This window comes from Syngnathoides biaculeatus, chromosome 1 (genome assembly GCF_019802595.1).
Source record: "Syngnathoides biaculeatus isolate LvHL_M chromosome 1, ASM1980259v1, whole genome shotgun sequence".
Classification (NCBI taxonomy): Eukaryota; Metazoa; Chordata; class Actinopteri; order Syngnathiformes; family Syngnathidae; genus Syngnathoides; species Syngnathoides biaculeatus.
Window position 1 is genome coordinate 1,208,947 of NC_084640.1, and position 18,681 is coordinate 1,227,627.

Below are 18,681 nucleotides of genomic sequence, written 5' to 3' on the forward strand. Positions count from 1 at the left end.
TGAGACACAGCTGGGTCGGGAGGCAGACACTGTGTTGGAGACAAGGGGAGCTTGTGGAAAGGAGAAATTAACAGGGTGACAAAGTGAGTCGAGGCCAGAGAGTGGTGAACTGAGTGTCGGACTCACAAAACTGCATAGCTTTTGACCAATGGACCAAACTGTGGGTAATACAGTAGTTGTGACCCAAACATAAACAGTTAAGTTGAGAGACAAGGGGTGAATGTGTCTTCCTTGGCAGAAGATAGTATCAAGCTGGAGGTGGTCAAGCCACAGCAGGTCTATGAGCACAACATAAAAGGCGCATATGCATTCGTGAACCTTCCAAGACCACAGAGACTCATCCAGCTCCTGAGCAGAAAATAGAGACAGGTGGGCCCTGCCTGTTCATATGACTATTCATGTACTGTATACATTACACGCGTGTTACCATGTTTGCTTAAAGCCACAGCATAGCACAGGCAAACAGCTGCTGTAGCCAATGTGGTCAGCACTAACCACTGGTTGTGTCCAGACCTCATTTTATGCCAGAATTTCTGTCCCTGAACTATTTTTTTTTTATTTAATTTTTTTTTTAACTTATACAAGCCACTATGATAATGGACCCACAGGACTGTTGAAGGATTTTACAGAACTGGAAAAGAGGTAGTGTAATAAGCACAATGCCACTTCAATTCAATCTGGAAACAAGCTTCTTCTTAAGTGACAATCAAGCATAAGAAGTCCCACAATAAAGATGGCCGAAATCATTGGATTGAGAACCCAGCTGTTCCATCTTAAAATGTCCCTCATGCATCATAGCCTCTTTATTTCCTTTTAACATTTCCTGAGGGGATTAGTAAAGAGGGCACACACTGTATATTTATTCGCTTTCCCACACTATCCAAGGATTGACCGGAAGCTTCAATAGTCTTGGTTTAACAGGATATGACTAAACAACAGCAATTTAATCTACAGTATGTTGTAAAGTAAATGGTCGTCATTTATTTCTTATTTTTACATGGCCATGGTAAGTGACAAAGGGAAAACAGATCCAGAACCCAGTTTGGAATTTGGTACTTCTGATAAAAAAGAAGATGAATGCTTTCAAATACAGTGGTACAGCTATTTACGAAATTAATCTGTTCTGGATGTCATTTCATAACCTGAATTTTTTGTAAGTAGAAACATATTTTACATGTAGATAGCCTAATCCGTTTCGGTGGAATCCAGCGCCTATTTTTTACCTTTTGTATCCTGAATTTCCTTAGCAACTAGATAAAAAATTTTCCGAGGAGGTTTTTCGTAACCTGGATTTTTCGCTAGCAGTGTCGTTTGTAAGTCGAGGTATGACTATATTCTTCTTTTAACATAGTTTTTTTTAACCAGAATTTTTTTCCATCTATAATACGAGAAAATAAGCCATGCTTTATTGTTTTAATTGCCCTAATCAGCAGACTAGAGCTGCTTTTATGCCTCACTAAGATCCCTGGGAGGCATGTGCCAATAGCATGGGTGAATCAGTGCCAGGGAAATATTTGTTTGAGGGGAAAACCGAGGTGTAGACTTTGGCCTTATTGTTCACCATTTCAAAGGATGTCCGCTGAGAAAGGAAATGAAGGGTGTGGAGGGATGGCGTGACCAGACAGCCAGAGTGCGAAATTGCCGGGCAGAGGCGGGACCTGCCACATCAAGAGCCCCGACCCTGAGACCAAGTCGAAGCTCTCTCATAATAATTAGTTATGCATGTCACTACCATTGTTCTGAATCTGTCTTGTCACTTCTCTGGTACAGTGCTGGCGGCAAAATACCCCTGGAACTACAGACAAGTGTTATTCCTCCACATCCCCTCCGTCTCATTGAGTGAAGCTGGCAGCTTCCAAGAGAGAAAGGAATTGAAAAATGAGAATGTGTGGTGGACCCCCTCCCCTCCAATCCCTCCAACTAATTTTCCCCCTGCAAACACAATCCCTTTTGCCTTAGTAACCTCCTGGCTTTTCCCAGTGCCAACCCCCTTTCGTTGGCCCATCACTCACTGCTCTGGAAAATCCGAATCTCTTCAGTCAGGGATCAAGGCTCAAAGCTCAGCCCAGCCACCGTGTGAGAAGTCACATTCTTTGGCTGATCTGCAGAGACCTGCCATACAGCTTGACAGTAGAAAAATGCTGCAGCTGTTTGTCCAGGACAAAATATGTCTTGCATTTTTTTTAACCCAATTTGCATTCCCCTCTTCTTGGGTTTTCTTTTATAGCATTATTCATGCATGTATTGACCGAAATATGTTTATGCTTGGGTTGGGTGTATGAAACCGGTATGGGATTACCTTGAATGGGATCACTCAGAATGAACTACTGAATGTACCTTGTTCTTGCCTTGAAGAAATTGAACAGGACTCAAGACTATGACCGACTACGACTAACCCTAACCCTAACCCCTTTTTCAGCTCGTGCAATTAAAACTTTCATCTTGTTGCATTTCCACAAGCGTATGCTTTCATGTTTGTCACTTTTTTTTCACTGTGATCCCTTCCCTCTGCATGATAGAGATTCAATTCCTCAGTCAATGTTATGAATTCCATTTGAGTTAAATGCGACAGTGCAATATGATTCGCTACCTGCTGCAACATAATTGACAGCTATTTTTTAAATTCCAGTACCCGAAAAACTATTCCTGCCGCAAGCCATCTACAGCTTTTCTTTTTACACACAGGATTATCAATGCTGCTACATTTGTCACTACAATTAAAAAAATGGTAATGCCGTACCACCTCAACAAAGGTGTGACCAAATCATGTGCTAGTGCGACTAATGAAAATTTTTGATCGCTAGTCGTTACTATTACAAAAGTTAATGTAGAGCCCTGTGGAATGTGGAAAAGAAGTGAATGTTTTAGTTTCCCTGTTGGGGTATGTGTGTGTGTGTGTGTGTGGGGGGGGGGGGGGGTTGTTTGCTGAAGTCAGTCGATTACAATAAACCAGAGGGAAGAAAAAGACAATCCAAAATCAGATTGAAATGATTCTAAGCAAAGTTGTAAGGACCGCTGTTATGTCTTGTTTAAAGGCTTTTGTGCTTCAGACATATTGCCAAAACACCAATGAAAGTTATCTCAAGTTCTGATAAGTTTTCCATCATCTGTTTGCGAACAAGCTACTAAAAATAGGCATTGTGCCATTTTCCTTTTGATGACTCAGTTTTTCTGTCAAACTGTTGCAGGACTTTCAAGAAAACTTTGAAATCTAAGTAAAGGGTAAAATGAAAAATCAGGTATGCTCCTGCAGTTGTCTATAAAAAATGAACTGGTGTCCTGAATACTAAAAAGGTTTTCTAAATTGTCAAAAAAATTTTTAAACTCTTTGGAACAATTAAGTGAGGGAAAAGCCCAAAGAGAAAATTGAGCGGTTTCTGACAAAGCTTCGGTAAATGGCTATGGATGGAAGATTGAAATATGCACACCTTCAAAAATCAAAAATTATCACTGCAGGAATCTTCAGCATCCGTTTCAAACTTAATTTGAAAAATCCAAGTTCAGTTATGCATTTAGTTGCAAACAACCATGAACTCAGTATGATGCACTCACTGTCTTTGTAAAGTGTGGCTGATGAAGAATCCATCCATCCATCCATTTTCTACCACTTTTCCGGGTTGGGTCGCGGGGGGACTCGCTTCAGCAGGGATGCCCAGACTTCCCTTTCCCCAGCCACTTCCGCCAGCTCTTCTGGAGAAATCCCAAGGTGTTCCCAAGCCAGTCGAGAGATATAGTCTCTCCAGCATGTTCTGGTTTGGCCCCAGGGTCTCTTTCCGATGGTACATGACCAGAACACCTCACCAGGGACGCATCCGAATAAGATGCCCCAGCCACATCATCTGGCTCCTCTCAATGCGGAGGAGCAGCGGCTCTACACTGAGCCCCTCCCAGGTGACCGAGCTTCCCACCCTATCTCTAAGAGAGAGCTTTGATACCCTGCGGAGGAAACTCATTTCGGCTGCTTGTATCCGGGATCAGCTCATGCCCATAGATGAGGGTAGGAACCTAGATCGACTGGTAAATTGAGAGTTTCGCCTTTCGACTTAGCCCCCTCTTTACCACAACGAACTGATACAAAGTCCGCATCACTGCAGATGTTGCACCGATCCATCTGTCGATCTCCTGCTCCATCTTCCCTCATTAAGAAATAAGACCCCAAGATACTTGATCTCCTCCACTTGGGGCAGGATCTCATCCCCGACCTGGAGAGGGCACCGCACCGTTTTCAGACTGAGGAACATGATCTCAGATTTTGAGGTTCTGATTCTCATCCCAGCTGCTTCACACTTGGCTGCGAACTGCTCCAATGAGAGTTGGAGATCACGGCTTGATGAAGCCAACACGACCACATCATCTGCAAAGAGCAGAGATGGGATGCTGAGACCACCAAACCGGACACTCCACCTTGGCTGCGCCCAGAGATGCACAGAGAGACCTGCTCAGCGTCTGTCCCCGTGGGCAACTCCAGAGTGGAATAGGGTCCAACCCCTCTCAAGAGGAGTAGTGTCAGAGGCCAAGCGGTGCATAGAGGTGAGTCCAACTATATCTAGTCGGAACTTTTCGACCTCACGCACCAACTCGGGCTCCTTCCCTGCCAAAGAGGTGACATTTTATGTCCCTAGAGGTAGTTTCTGTAGCCGGGGATTGGATCGCCATGGTCCCCGCCTTTGGCCACCGCCCAGCTCACATCGCACCCGACCCCTATGCCCCCTCTCATATGTGGTGAGCCCATGGGAAGGGGGACCCATGTTACCCTTCTGGGCTGTGCCCAGCCGAGCCCCATGGGCCACCAGGCGCTCGCCTTCGATCCCAACCTCTGGGCCTGGCTCCAGAGGGGAGCCCCGGTGACCCGCGTCCGGGCAAGGGAAATCAAGATCCAGATTTTTGTACTCCTCATAGGTGTTTTGGAGTCGTACTTTGTCTGGTCCCTCACCTAGGACCTTTTTGCCATGGGTGACCCAACCAGGGGCATGAAGCCCCAGACAAATTACCTCCTAGGATCGTCGGGACACACAAACGCCTCCACCACAATAAAGTCACGGCTCGAGGAGGGGCTCATGACGAATGCTTTGCATTATATGCTATTCATAAACATATTATGGGCGTCTCCTTTTAGGGATAAGACATTGTTTTAATCAAATAAATTGTTAGGATCCAAGTTTTAAGTTTAAATACAGTATATCACTTTTGCTCACTTAACTTCCATATGTCCAGATTTAACTTAATTTTGCTATACAGAAGTCGAAATGTACAAAACAATCTATTTGATAACTGAATGAGAGAGCGAGAGACAGAGTGTAAGAGAAAATGAAATGAGAGAGCAGGAAGAGAGAAAGCAGTAGCGAAAGAGAAAAGGAAGCAACACAGATCCAATCTGAAGCATCATATTGGATTCAATACACAACAGTCTCCTGGTAAACAAATCAGCCAGACTTTTCGTGATCTAAAAAAAGAGAAAACAAAGACAGTCTCCTTAGGTCCCTATGATGTGAAGTTTCTTATCCTTTTACTGGGCCTCTAGAATGAGATGTTTTCCATTTTAATCAAGTGAACCAACAGGGAAGTACTGAATCACCGGAAATGTACTATTTAAGAAATGCAGCTGTAGAAATATTGTAAACTAGACTTGCCATGACTAATGTTAGTTAATGACTCATTTTATTTTATGCAGGCTGGAAATAAAAAAAGTAAATTGTTGTGTCTCGTTTAGAACTACGATCGTGCACCACAATTATTTATTAACTAGCAAAATTGTGATTGTGGTTTATTTGGAATTATACAAAAAAAGGTTCAACACCACTTGCATGACGTGTAGCTTTTTACACCCAGTGGAAATTTGTCAAAGCATGACAGACAGTAAATAGCATTACGAAAACACCTAAAAGTGCATTCTGACTGCCTAAATGGCCTGGAAAAAAAAATGACATACTGTGAATGTTCTACATGGTAAGGAATTTATTGGATCAGATTAGGATAGAATGTGGAAAGTTCTTGCATATTTGTGTTTTTACGTTTTTGTTTTCATGCTCCTAAAGGTATGATAGTTCAAATAGACACACACATTAGAAATGCTTGCTTTTGAATTTGCTGCACAAGGGCTCGGACAATTAACCCAGATGGTACACGAGTCAGACGATGGGTACCTTCTTAGAAATAGCAGAGCACAAGCAGGTCCGTCTTCTGGGAGGTGGGTCGGAGAGCGTTCCCACAGAGCCTCATTAGGCACTGTACTTACGAGGAGAAAGAGGCAATGAAGGCAGGTGGTGGTGGAGGTCGGTTAGTACTGGATGTCGATACGTAGTTGAGAAAGAACCAGAAGGTGGGAACTTTCTCCAGGATAATAAAATGATGAGTATCCACTGTGGTCTTGCGAACTGAAAAACTTTTAAATCATGTGGGACAATGTGAGAGAAAAGAAATAGCAAAAAATAGATGAGTGGGCATTTTATACTTTGCTTGATACATGCTTGACATTCTCTGTAATGCTAATGAAAGTCGTAGTCACGTTTAGTCAGTACTCTCCTGGTCCCAATTTTGAACCCATCATCTTTAATTATTTCATAATTCTACAAGAAAATCTGTACTGATTCAAATATTTTTTCAAAGCCAAATCAGAGCTGTTTCACAATTTTGCTCACTATATATGAGTGCTTGCAGGGACGTCACACTGTTTTCCTCTTCCCCTTTTATACCCTCTGCATTTTCAGTCATCCACAACTTTTGTTTTTACTCTTTTTTTTTTTTCTGTCTCCTGCTGTCCGTTTCTTTTTTGTATACATGCATGAGGGCTCATTCTTCTCATTGAGATTATTCCAATTCCCTCCCTGAATGATAAATTTCAGAAACAAACATACATCAGGGCAATGCCTTTTGAAAGGGCACAGAAGATTTAAAAAAAAAAAAAAACATTATACATTATCGAGTTGTGGTGTAATGACCGTAATCGAAGAGATGTGCCTTATGTCACCTTTTTTGTTCATGTCTCTTATGGAACCCCATTGTTCTCTCTGACACATGGTTGGGTGTTGATTAGCTTTCAAATCATGCCACCGTTCATGCTGTTTTTGTTCACAAGTATCGGTACAAAGGTTTTCAGGCTTATAATTAGTGAGAGGTGAGCCCTACTAATTACCTACTAAGGGTTCGTGCTCTTCAGTCTCCTGCATGCATGTTCGCCTCGTAGAAAATCGAGGCACTCAGGACTTCAACGTATACATTGTGCTAAGTACGGGGGGAGCGGAAACAAGACGGAAGCAAGCAATTGATATTTAGATCTCAATCTTTTCAGATTTTGTGTTTGCCCAAAGTTAATATAAGTGATGATTTTTCACTCAGCTTGTTATGTTTGTAGTGGTTCTGTGTATGCACACTAATAGTCTGTTCAGTGATCTAGTTCCACTCGTATTATTTTGCCATCAAAACAGTTATTAATAATCAATTAATAAAATCTACACATGAATTCAATTCAAATTCAATTAGGAAATGTATTAATTCTCCCCTTCCAAGTGGTTTGCACTTTTCCTGGTTTGATTCGACCATAGACTACACTGAATGCTTTGCTTGGGGTTTCGGCTACTCTAATTTGCTCCCATAACTCAAAAAATATAAGGTTTATTTTCTTCCATACTATACAAGTGAATTGTCGAATCTTAACGAAAAGCCAATGTAAAGGCATATATTAGTTTATTATGGGACCTTACACAATTGGCTTGGAAGAAATCTGTCTGTCTGTCTGCTAGTTACTTTGGCCAATCAAAATGCAAAAAGCTATATAGTTTACTGAACTGTACTCTCATAGAAAGAACTGCAGATTCATACATTAGCTTCAGGACATTCACAGGAAGACAAATGCCAAGGTTCAGTCAGTTCAGCCGTCCTCACATCTATTCCTTCTTTGTAGGCTATGCGTATGTCACTTAATTTGGCCAGTCAATTTGAAAAGGCTGAGCCTGAGACCGTAATCAGCATCCCCTACACATGGCCAAATAGACTCAGTGATAAATAGAAAGTGTGACATAGATCATCACTGCAGAACAATACTTCTGTTTTTCCCCCAGAGGAGGAAGACAAAAACCCGAGTGGATGAAAACAGCTGAAACAAAACCAGGTGACAGCTGATGAAACTACATTTGGCCCCCTCAGCTACCTTATATGCAAAAAAAATAAACTGTGAGTGAAGTGAGACAGGGAATAAATCCTGTCAGAAAATTTACCATTGGCTCAATTTCAACATAACATTCCTTCATTTTCCCAGTTAGGAAGTTTCAATTTCTTGGTGATTTTTCTTTGGAGTGTTTAAATGAGATCAACTTTACTTTGTCTTTCGTTCAACTAATACAGCCCTTAGCTGTCATGAAAATGAAACAAACCTTCAAGATAACCAAAGATCTATTGTCATTTTCCTTATTCACCTGGTGATTATGCATCTGATGGAGCAAAAACTTCATCATTTCCCAACCTCTCGGAGTTACCCTGTTGCCTCTCACTAAAATTTAATGCCAGGTTCTACTGATTTCGGAGCCTCCTGGTTGGTGGAAGGCAGGGGTGCTCAATATGTCGATCAGGCAGTCTTGGTCGATCGCGGGACGGCGTCCCCCCACCAAAAAAAAAAGACAGCCAATGTTCCCTCTAAACATGTGCGTGCGCAATTGTGCACCCCGATCCAGTCTCTTCGCAGATATTCTGCATTGCGTGCAAAAATGAAATAATCCAATGCAAATTGAATGTTTAACATACAGCTATTCAGTTTGTGGCATTTTGCAATGTGATTCAATGAGTGAGGGATGATTGGTTGTTAAATCCAATGGCACAATTCACATATGTACTGAAAAAATTAAAAGAAGAAGCCACTGATTTCTTTTAGGCAGCATACGGAACTTTCTCTAATAACAGCCTGCTCCGCCACACTCTCTTTTTCCTAGTGTACCTTACACCCCCAACCCCGCTCTCAAAGACGTACACTCATAATTACAAATGTTACAGTACTTACGCAGCCCATCAATGTGTTTTATAATGACAGCGTCCACCGCTGCTTTAGTTAGCAACATAGTCTGGGCAAAGTAGAGCAGAGACGAGGCAGACATGCTACTTATGTTTACTTTCGATATTAATGGAGAAAGTTAAAAGAGAAATGCTGTTGTTTTAAGAAGCAATGACTGTCGGAGTATGTGAATAATCGAAGAGAAAGTGGTTAAACGGGACGAGATTTTCTCTTTTCCGAGTGGGAAAGGTCTGTTCTGAAGCCAAAGTAGAAAGTGCAGGATGAGATGGTGTGCAATTTTAAAATTCCACCTTGGAAAGTTAATTCTGTATTTTAAATATAGGAGGCAACATAACATTAACCTTAAAATGGTTTGGGAGCGTCATCCCCCCCGGCATCCGTAGGTCACGAGGGGCTGGCTGCTTGAAAAGTAGATCTTGGGATAAGAAAAACTCTGGGCACCCCTGGTGTAAGGCTTGGTTCCAAAATGTAAAAGGTTTGTGTGAAAATCAATTTTTTTTAATTTAACTGATATGTATGAAACTACGACTTCCAACAGATTTTCAAACACAATGAGGTAATACATTTTAAGAAATTATGTAAAAAAATAATTAAATACAAAAATAAAAAACAGAATTCCATTAGCACTTTGTGACCGTCGTAATCCCAATGGCTAATTTCATTAAATGGCTATTATGTTGGAAGCACATTTCTCGTAAGAAATTAAGAAGGCTTCCTCACTGACTCTGACTCAGAAATAATGCTCCAATGCACGCGCAATAGCAAGGCCCTGTGGATCCAAAAATGTAATGCCAAGCTGTCAAACATTGTGAATAATACATGTGGGGACAGGCAATGACACCGGAAATCTGCAAAGAATTGGTGGATATATATTAGAGGACTCAAAATAAAGAGATTTCCCTACAAGTGCTGTAAATGCTTTTATAAAGGTTAAAATAAAGACTGCTGCTAAACCATCTACTCAAGAAATTATTAGTATTTCATTCCTCTACCATGTCAGTGAACCCTTTTTTTTTCTGGACACCAGACAGCAAAATGAGTTTGGCAAAAAAAAAAAAAAAAGTAAACTTGTTCATTTATCTCATATTATTTTTAAAAAAATCCAGTGAAATTTGTACTATGGCTAACCTGATCGATTAAAGTATGCACACTAACCACTACAAATGTAAAGTCTGCTTTACAGGTCGTGTACATATTTATGACTAATAGTAAAGAGTAAGAGTTTGCTCTAGTAACTGTGATCCTTAAGCTTGGAGGCGAATCTTATCATCTATCGTAATATGAGTCATACCCTCAATCAAAAGAACTAAAAAACAAGGGTAAGCTTTTATACAATTATCTGCATCAGGGACAACGCACACGTGGTGTACAAGGACACTCACTGCTTCAAAAAAGAGTTTTGGAAGGAAAACGTCCCAAATCAACAAGTATTTTCACAGGCCATTGAAATTTCCCCATTTGAAGGCCCCCATTCACTTCTGTCAGGGGCACATTGAGCTTTTCCTGATCTCTATTCAGTCATGATCGAATGCCAGTTAAAGGAAATATAACATTGAAAATGGGCATCATAGGTGGCCTTTAAAACACTTTTTAAAAATATTATAAATTAAATCAACCATACTTTGAGCATTACAACCCTCGTTCAGGCATCCTTTAATTCCCTGCGTGCTTTTACCCTATGTGTCTGTAGTCTGACCTCGTCTGAAATCCTGTGGGCCATTGTCAGTCTAATCTCAGCCAGCTTTATTTGCGTGAGCATGTGTATAGCCTCCGTCAAGGCTTAAGTTGACTTAATGCTGCTGAGAGCCATGCCACTTGGCTGGCTTTGATCCTCTGTGAGAGCTGCTGCACAGCTGAGACACCCAAAGACCCCGTTGTCATCCAGGGGGGAAGTCTCAGTCTCCACATTTCCTTCATTTTAGTCATCACTCTGCGGCAGTGCACGCCAAAGCTCGGGTGACTGTTTTATTTTGCTTCCTTTTTCTGACTTTTTGCTCGATGACGTAACCGTAAAAAGCTCTCACGTTGTTAATACCATGTCTCAGTGTCTGAGTGCGCTGAAGCATCTCAGGTTACGCTGTGGTTGGACAATTTTCATGACATAAGCAGACAGTGACGGAGAGATCTATAATTTCCCCCCGCTTTTTTTTTTTTTTGACTTCCTCTGTTTCCAAGTCTGTTGACAGAACTTGGATCTAGGGTGTTGAGGGAATGCCCTGTTTTCTATGCTTGGGCTGATTTATTTTTCATGTATGGCATTAATGCTGTTTTGGTGCATTTAATAAAATGATGATAATAATTTCCAATCAGGCAGACCAGTGACACTTTCCTTATAGAGAACATACACATTGTATACATACAATAGCATCGTCTATTCACTTTGCCTGCTTCCAGTACTTCCCAAGTCATACGTCACAACCAAGGTTTTACACTCTCTCTAATGGAAGTAGCAGAGCTGGATTTAAGAAAGTATCTCTTGCCATCATCTCAAATTACCATCAACTGGCAGCAGTGGAGCAGGCTTTCTCTATATTTATCTGCATTCGTGTCTTGTTCCTTTCACACACAAATGTTTTTTCACTTTATATCGCATATCTTGCTCACATATTAGTATTTTCTCAGTAGCTTGACTTTATTTCAAATTGAAACTCTGAACTCTCTTCAGCAAGAGTAAGGAATAATTCATAGTGAATGTAAATTTTGTCGCTGTCCGATGACCACAGTGTATGTCACATTTGTTGTATTTTTCCATTACCACTAATTGACGTTTATGTACCAAAGTATTCCATAACAAATTGCTGTCATTAGCTTTAGCACCAGAAATGTATCATTTCACTGCGACCACTTGTGTTTACAGTCAGAGTTAAGCCACAATTTTGGGAATAAACAGCCCATATCAGGAGTTTTGGTACCCCATACTCTCAAAGCACATCTCATGGGACTGCGCAAGGGACACGGTCAAACCCCTTCTCCAAGTCCACAAAACACATGTAGACTGGTTGTGTGAACTCCCAGGAACTGTCGAAGACCCTACAGAGGATGTAGAAGAGCTGGCCTCTGTACCAAGGCAAGGACGAAAACCACACTCCTCCTCATAAATCTGAAATTCGACTTCCTAACAGACCCTCGTCTCCAGCACCCCTGAATAGATCTTACCAGGAAGGCTGAGGAGTGTGATCGCCCTGCTATTGGAACACACTAATTCCGATGTCCACACGAAGCTGCAGAGGGCTGTCAACCAGCACAGCGCCACAAAATCCAGAACCTTTAGGAACGCCAGCCAAATCTCATCCACCACCGGGGCCTTGCTACCTAGGAGGTTTATAACTACCACTGTGATCCCGACCCCAGAGATAGGAAAGCCAGCCTCAGAAAACCCAGACACTGGTTCCTCATGGGAAGGCATGTTGGTAGAGTTGAGGAGGCCTTCACAGTATTCTCACCACCAACTCACAACGTCCCAAGTCAATGTCAGCAGTGCCCCATGCGCATTGTACACAGTGTTGATCAAGATATGGTATTGTCTTTACCAGGTAATGTAAATTTTATACATATCGCACAAGACTGCATTTGGAGCACATAAAATATCAGTCGAATTACCATGCAATCCACAAAGTTTTTTTCATGGAAATTTCTTTAGCAAATCCCCAAAGTTGATTTTTTTTCCACCTTGGTCAGGCTGCTTAGTGTAACCCACTACCTCAATTAGTCATTTTGGGCTTTACTGTTCCGTGTTTATTTATTTTGGAAGAAAAAAGAACGTTTCAAGTTCCCTCTGCATTGGTGCTTTGGGCCATTTTTCCGCCATGGCTTAGGTGAGCAGTCCTGATGATGTAATGATGCACATTTTTCCCATCTTCCTACTTTGTAATCAAATTGGTTATGGAAGAATTTGAAGAAAGCGCACAGAGAGACCATCAACAAGCTTTTAGATTTCACATTAAGCCAGGCCAATGGGATAGTGACTCTTGCCAGATGATTTTTCTAATTGCCTTTTGAATGACTAAATTACAGTATATCTTCTTACATATCAATTATCCATGCATGTAAGATATAGGGTTTGTTTTACAAGGCTTTTATCCCTGCATATTAGTAGAAGCAGTCTGGTGCTGTGTTAGTATTTATGTGTACTCTGGAACCTGCTGCTCTGTGTGTTTTGACTATGTGGTCACCATTTCACATGTGTATTTATCCATGACCACAGTAAATGCCCCCATCCATATGCTGCCTTGCGCGTGTTAGTGGCCAGAGTCTCACCTATTGAGTAATGCGAAGTTAGTATTTGGTGCAAGTCTGTGGTGGTTGCTGCCCACTTTAGCCCAGTTCATTTCCCAACCCTCCCCCACATAAATCCAAGGCTTTGCCTTTTGCAGTGCCAGGGGTCAAAGGGCTGGTCAGAAAACATTCCAGCCTTTTTGCGCAATATAAATTGGAGTCAAAACAGCCTTGCCCCTGAGATCAATGGGCAGAATTGTTATTTAAATATTAGTAGACCAGAATAGAAGGAACCGTTTTGCTGGCAACACAGCAACCCCTCAGACAATTTCCCTATTTATGAATTAGTCTCACTGGTATTATTGCTTGAAACTATAAAAAAAGATAGATGGACTACGGTCATGGAATATTTTCAATATTGCCTTGCCTAACTCATTTGTCAAGAGAATTTAATGGTTTGATCACAATAATATTTTCCTTTCTAATATTTTATCAAGCATTATAGCCGAGCAGTTATAACACTAAAGGCTTGTTGGAATGCTTTAAAGAATTTGGCTTAAATTTCCCGTGCTATTCGGATCTTGTCCAAGGCAGTACAGAAAGACATACAAGTAGAGGAATCAGGAAAGCGAAAAGGATAAAAAGAGACATTTGCAACAAAGTTCTTTCCGTTTTGTCGTTATGTCTTGCTTATGGTCGCAACCTAAAATTGGCAGATTCACCTCGGTTCTCTCTTGTTTATGTAGCACATTTAATATAAGCCATAGTGGGAATGTTGTAGTCACTAAGTGTACTTTGACACAAGCACCTTATGTTGTTGTTATAGTTTAAATGATGTAAATGAAAATATGAGAGTCTAGGCTTTATTTCCTGAACCTTTTGGCAACATACAAGTAACAGCGTCCTTGAATAAATGTACTCTTCAATATTTATTTAGATTGCAGTATTGTCCACATAAAATGCTCTTAATGCATCTTCATCATGTAATTTGGGTTGGTTCTCCACCAAAGAGGCTATTTCAGGGCTGAGACCTTTAAAAAAAAAAAAAAAAAGTGGGACATTTCAAAGATTGAGCCTGTTTTAGTTTGATCTGTTTTCCGTGTCCATGCTGATGTAATCCATGGATCATTCTAGGCGGCTTGGAGGAACCCAGGAAGTACAGTGCCTAACATGATATGTGAATTACTTTGTCATGCAGTAATTGATAAAACAGACTTGTGCCTATTCAGGGAGACCAGCACTGGATTTTATATACAGTTCTCATTTTGCTGATATGTGACCCATAAACAAAATTAACCTTACAATAGACCCTTTTCAGAGTTAATACAATGGTTTGTAATTTTAAATAGTATACAAGTAAGCTTTTAATTTTCTTGCTGACTCACCAGCATAAGTACTTTGCCGATCAGATGGACGTGATAAGATCCTATTAGCAGACATACTGCATGTTAAGTGCAAGCTACCTTTTAGTGCTCATAAAAAAGACGAGGTATTGGCTCTCGTATTGGTTCCAAGTAAAACCCTTTCCAGTACAGGCCATTGGTGCATTAAAAGCAATCCATTCAAAGTCCAATTTAGAAAGACAATGGATAATATCGGGATCATTTTGTATTAGAGTCCCATTTTTTTATTTTGGCATGGGAAGGAAATATTAGCATCCAATCACATTGCTCTGATGTCAACCCTATTCAGTTCATAGCCTCAAGAGAGCATATTTAACATAGTATTTTTTATTTTATGTTGTTCTACGGTATTTAGTAGTTTGACTTTCAAATGTTTTCTGTGGCACTTAATATGATGGGATTTTTTTATTTTTATCACAAACAAAAGAATATACAGGTATACAACAAAATTAACTTCTCATAATTTTTCTTAAACAAAGACATAGAAGGGATACAAGCATTTGGTAGTCCCCATATTACAAAAGAATGTCTGAACATGGGGATCTTTGTCCTAAAGTATAAAAGATTATATTTCACTCTTGCTCCTGGTGCTATGTAATTAAATAAATTCCTCTGCAATTGTCAGAGGTTGTGGTGATTAAGACACAATTAATTTCACAGCTTTCACCAACCGCAAATCCTGATCTCATTTAATGAGTCGGTATAAAATGGATGAAAAGTGGTGAGCTTCTTGCCAGACATCTGAAATTTGTGACAGAGATTGGAAAGAAAACCGAGTGATGTGGTGCTTGGTCCTTGTTCCTGTCATTTTACTTTTATTGGCAGGCATTTTTTCCCCTTAAGACTGAATCCAATCCCAGTGATCTGGTCGGAATGTTTCTTGGTAATACATGATGACTCAATAGAGGGTTTCATGTCCAAAGGAGTTAGTTAACAGGCATATGGTTAACATAAATTAAGTGCAATAGAGCACTACTCTTGCAAGGCATTGGACTGAATTTCATCATTGGAGATTTAAGGAAAAATTATGCTAGATGTAACACAAAAGGTCAACACTGGCTCTCATGAATCTTTATTTTCTTGTTTTTACATATGTAGACAGTCCTAAACAATTGAACCTCGTTTGAATCTCGTGTCTTCCATCTCCCACGTAACGCACACACAGAAAGTGGCACCTTGGGAAATGAAGATGGATGACAAACGCCTTGCTAAGCAGCAGAGTTAGAAGCTTAGGAGATAATGTGGGCGCACGCATTCCACCCGCAAAAGCCTCCCACTTCATTTACACACATTATGGAATGCACAAAAGCATTTTATAAACCTTTCTGTGCCATATCTTACTTGTCATGTACGACAGATCCATTGAGCTTTGTTCCATTGCTTGTGCTTGCATTAAACCATTTGGTTCTACAACTACTCGGAGCTTTAAGTGTTGTGGCGCCCTGTTGCAAAAATACAGTGCTGAGATGAAGCTTATTAGACAGGCACCAGCAAAGAGGCATAAACAGGAGGCACTAATGTACTCCCTTTATCAATGTCAACTTTGTCTTTTCAAAGCTTGCGTGACCACACACAAAAGAAAGCATCCATGTACATTTAGGGATAAGTGGCTGACTGATTCTTAACTGGAAATTAAACAGGAGGTTAAATTAGTTCCATTAATGCGTTAGAAAATAAAGGACAATGTAATAGAGATATCAAACAGAAAAGCAATATTGTGGCCCAAGCAGATTAGACAGATTCTTTGTAGATGCCGTGATAATTATCATTTCCAGTTACTTTGTTCTCTCTGGCACTAAATCAGATTCCTCCTTCCTGGGATCAACAGAGTGCTTTTTTGCCGGACAGTCCTGACCTGACTTGGCCTATCTGTGGTCACTATTGGTCATTTTTCCATTTGCAGAAGAAGCTCTCATTAGGTTGGAGAGACTACTGTTTCTAGTGCCACTATTTGGGTTCTGTTTCCACCACTGCACCTACTGCTCTTGATATGGTTGACATTTTTCAAATGGCGAAAGTACATATTACTTGTTAGTAAATAATTATTTAAAGTGCCTGGTCTGTCGGGTTTGCTCAGTGGTTTTTGGTCAGGCATATTCATCAACTTTTAAAGATGTACAATCTTACGTTTGCTTACACTATTCCAATGAGTAGCTGTAACTGATTAAATATTCTTTATGATTTTCAACTACAGAAAATATAACAGAAGTAAACATGTCTTGGTTAATCTATCAACACAGTAAGAATAGGCTAATATCATGTCAGGCAAAAAGTCGGTCACACACTAATAAGGAGTATGATACCCACACACATGCACTCGTACAAACATAAACACACGTACTGACAGACTCTCAAAAGGGAAGCATTAATCACGTCAGGGGTTTGTTTTACTGAAGCGGTTCCGCTGAGAGAAATGCTTCATTAATATCAGCCCCCCAGCCTTTTAGTTAGCAAGTTTACACACAAAACACAAACACAAGCGCACACATTGAAAAGCAATTGGAGAGACAACTTCTGTTTATGTATTGCACAGCAACACACAGGACTAAACATTACAGTATTTGTTTCCTTCATATGCGCAAAAATCTCTACCTGGAGATTTACTCAAACCTGAGAAAAATATGTATCGATATAAACACACATAGGTCTGTTGATGTAAGGGTGTTGGAGGATTGGCAACCCATAAAAAAAACACATGTAGTAGGTGTTTGTTCCGCTGATGAGAAAGGGTTACTTCAGGAAGCTTTGATTTCCTGTACTCACTGAAGAATTGTTCTTCTCTCACACGATGTCCACTTATTGTCTGCTGGTGCTATTTAGTTTTTATAACATCCAACACCCTAGGGTACTCTTCTAAGAGAGCCACACAGTGATGATAAAAAAAGAAAGAAAAGACATAAAGAAGCTTATTCGCACGGAAGTGCAAAGGAAGTGTCTAACTGGATAAACCACAGGAAATGCCCAACTTCTCTTCCTGTTTGCAAGAAGCATTGTTCTCCAAAGTGATGAAGAGGCGCAGTAAGGATGTGTGTATAAACACGTCCATGAAGCGTTCACTGGCAAACTGCTATTCTCATTAACAATAGATGTAAAATACTCAATAAGTGTCAGACTTTTATGTGTAAATGGATTTGGTCCAATTTGAAATTTTAAACTATGCAGAATTGTCAGTTATGTTTTCTATTGATTAATTGTGATTACTGGACCTTTCTGTTGATTTTATTTATTATTTGTGTGGAGTTTTCCAACGGCTTGAAGTCAATGACTGCGCTGAGGCGGATGCACATTTACATTGAATAACATCGTGAAACATTATATATATAAACAATATCGACCCCGAAAGGGACAAGCCGAAAGAAACTTACTTTATCGTTAAACATAAACATTCCAATAGCTGGAAGTGAACATTCAAGAAAATGTGGGGTTCCCATTCTTCTGGGAAAGCTTTCTACAATATATTGAAATGCTTCTACGTATGGATTTTTCTCCCCCCCTTCATCTCTGTTACATTTTCTGCACAGGGGCAGAGCTGAAACAGAACAGGTAATCACTTCTTAATTAGGAACATATTTTCTGTTATTGTCATTTTGGTGAGTTGTGACCCGACGAGTGTTAAAGGTTTTCGCAGTTGCGTGAGCCTGCAGTGATATCATTGATGCAGCTCAACAATAATCAATATTTTCTTGAGTGCCAGCCCAAGATATCGTGCCAACAAGGTGAATTTGTAGAACTCCTGTACATATCTGAAAGTAATTAAGTGGTTAACATGCTGCTTAACAAGATAAGGATTCACCATGAAAACAACAGCCATGGTGTGATTTTTATCCCATCCATTAAGACAGGACTTAATCTGCACTTTTAAATCAGTGGTGGATGGCTTTAATTGAGAACCTTCTTATTTATAGTGGTAGAGATCCCTGCCAGTGCCTTATCACAAGCAAAACAACAAGCTGATTAAATACTGTGATTACTTAGAAATGTTTTAAATGTTATAAAGTTTTAACATCAATGCATAACATGTTAGAATAGTTTAACAACTGAAGAGGGTTTGGCCACCTTTTA

General features: G+C 40.3%; 1 protein-coding gene across 1 annotated transcript in view; it reads left to right on the forward strand.

Moving 5' to 3' along the window:
• ext1b (exostosin glycosyltransferase 1b) overlaps positions 1 to 18,681 on the forward strand; it is a 120,936-nt gene that overhangs the window by 24,044 nt on the left and 78,211 nt on the right. The window lies entirely within an intron of this gene.